Here is a 2,738-nt window from a genome sequence, read left to right on the forward strand (position 1 = left end):
ATATAACATTAAATTTAAATTTCATAGCTTAAAAATCTTTATTATGAATATCTTATATAAACAATTAGCATTTTAAGGTTTTGGCTATTTGGTAAAGCAGGAAAATATATTTTATAATGCAGCTATACCACTCAGTATTATGTGCGAAGTATCTACATCATCATAAAAAAGAAACACTTGTGTGGCCCGAATTTCCTCTGGGTTTCCTGCTCAATCAGACAAACCATATAATATATTTTATGTGTGTTTATTAACTTACAAAGGAATCAGAACCCAGTGCCTAGCCCCACTCTTCCAGCGACGTGGCTCAGAGCCCGCCATAGCAGACCACACCCCGGCTACCATAGTCCCCGCTAGCATTTGCCTCTGGGACCAGTAATTGCCACAGGTCCATAAGAGTCAGGCCATTTTAGGATCCATTCTGCCTTTCAGCTGTTGAAGTTCCCAGCCACACACCCCTAGTCCACACTCCGCAGCAGGCCCCGCCCATTGGAGGAACCAGCCAATCAGAAGACAACTTGCTTACTCATGCTTATTAGAGCATTATTCACAATATCCTAGCTGTAAAATCATCAGCCTATATGTCCATGAGCAAAGGAATGGATGAAGAAAATGTGGTACAGATACACAACGGATATTTATTCAGCTTTAAAGAAAAGTAAAACTGTTATTTGTGGGAAAGTGGATGCAACAGAAAGACACAGTGTTATACCTTATAAGCCAGACCAAAATGAGAAATATGTTTTCTCTCATATGCTGAATCTATATCTAGATGATAGATGATAGATAAGATAGATTTATGTATATAGATGCACATATATTTTTGTTTTAAGAATATAGATATATTTATGAAATACACAGTTATTCCATGAAAATAAAAATAGGACTATTAGGAGAATGAAGGGGAGTGGGTATGGTTCTGAGATAAATGTGGGTAATGGAACACTCAATATGATCAGAGTACAGTGCTGTTTGTGTATAAAGGTGTCATTATGTAACCCATTGTTTTTATTGCTAAGTTAATAACTATAATCTATAATTATAATGATAATATAAAAGAACTGAGTTTACATACACAGGAAAGTGCCCTGGAATTTTTAATGTCTTGAACTGTGAATTTTCTTTTCGCTCATGTCTGATTAATCCCCCTTAGTATTATATGAAGTACAAGTTTTACAAAGGGAAAGTATTGGTTTTAAAATAATAACTGGGTCTGTAATAACGTAAGACCTGCCTATGTGCCTCATGTCAAGTTCTAAGACCTGGTACCACTCACACAAAACATACTGCCCTATCTTTCTCCAGCTTTCTCTGTAGTCCCAGAAAGGATGCTCTTCCCACACTTAACAAGCAGCTCTAGAATGGAACAGTGATGAACAATGTGCTTCCTGGTCAAGTGAAAGTTTGAGGATTTAACTGTAAATATTGGGATGGTTCTCAATTCCCAAAGAAACCTAACAATGAAAGAAACAAATGTAGTAGAGGATCATCAAACAACTGATCCATGGGAACTGCAGAACAAGGACAGGAGTCATGTTGCAAAGCTCAAATATGTCAATTACTGTCAGCAGTGACAGCGAGTGACTGGACTCAGCATCATTCTGGGCACTGTGGATTCAGTCTGGTCATTGGTTCAGTTTTCCATGTAATGTACAAAGCATACAGTTGTTGGAGATTTTGTACAGGAGACTAGTGTGAACACATGCAAGGGCCACACAATGAACTTCCTGTGACTTGATAGACACTGAGTACATGAGGCTTCTCCTCCCTAATTTAGATACTGCAGGACGTGATGCTCAGTGTGTTAATATGACCTCTGAAGTGGGCAGTTTGATGCCCCTTCAACACAGATCCCACTTTAGACCACTGATGTAATCTTCTGTCACACTGCAAACATTCATACAGAGTTTTTGTTGGCCGAGGCTAAGGACCAAATCTCCTTATGTGATGCCCCTCCATGGGGACATGAGAAGATGAGGGTGAAATCATGACACCTGAGAGATGGTCTGCACGTATATTTTTCATCTTGTTTTTGCCTCCTGAATTTAAGACCTCAGGTGCTGAGTCCAGGAAGAAACAGAGTCCCAGATTCCTCAGGGGAGTGGAGCCCCCAGGACAGAAAGTAATCATGGAATTTAAATGGCCTGTTCATTTGTGAAATTAATAAAACATGCTTTATACCCTGTGTACTTATGTGGATGTCACTTTCTTTCCCATGCCCTCTCAGGCTCAGCTTCCTGGACATGACCATGTTTCTCACGTTGCTGCTTTTCTTCTTGGTCCAGAATCTTCCCCTTGTCTTGTGCAGATGGACTGATCCCAGGTGCTTTTGGAGACTGAGCGATGACAATGGAGGTATACAGCATAGTTTGTTTGTGAGCCTTCATGCACAACAGAGCTTCCTGAAGAATGATAATTTTGACAAATTTTTTGATATCGAGTGAGTATTTTTTCACTGATTATTCATGTTTGATCGTACCTGGTGCATGAGAACTCTGGAAGAATAGCTCAGCTTTCTGTCTTCTGATCTGATGATCTCAGTCACGGCCTGGACATTTTAATAATTTATTGTTCTCTCATGCATTCTTCCCACATTTAGAGTCTTCTGAATTTATTGTGTTTTCTTGCTCAGTGCACTCCAATTTACAGTGCTGGCAGACCCGTGAGATGGTGCATTCTCCCTTGCTCCATCATAGGTGTTCCTCCTTCCAATAGTTTTACCTGTATGGCGTGCAGCA

The 2,738-nt window shown here is 39.8% G+C and overlaps 1 pseudogene; it reads right to left on the bottom strand.

Annotated features, from left to right (window-relative positions):
- The window catches only part of LOC108490717, an 8,879-nt pseudogene extending 6,513 nt beyond the window's left edge, over nt 1–2,366 (bottom strand).
- Between the last annotated feature and the right edge of the window lie 372 nt (nt 2,367–2,738).

This window comes from Nannospalax galili, unplaced genomic scaffold (genome assembly GCF_000622305.1).
Source record: "Nannospalax galili isolate Female #2095 unplaced genomic scaffold, S.galili_v1.0 scaffold835, whole genome shotgun sequence".
In the NCBI taxonomy this organism is placed as follows: domain Eukaryota; kingdom Metazoa; phylum Chordata; class Mammalia; order Rodentia; family Spalacidae; genus Nannospalax; species Nannospalax galili.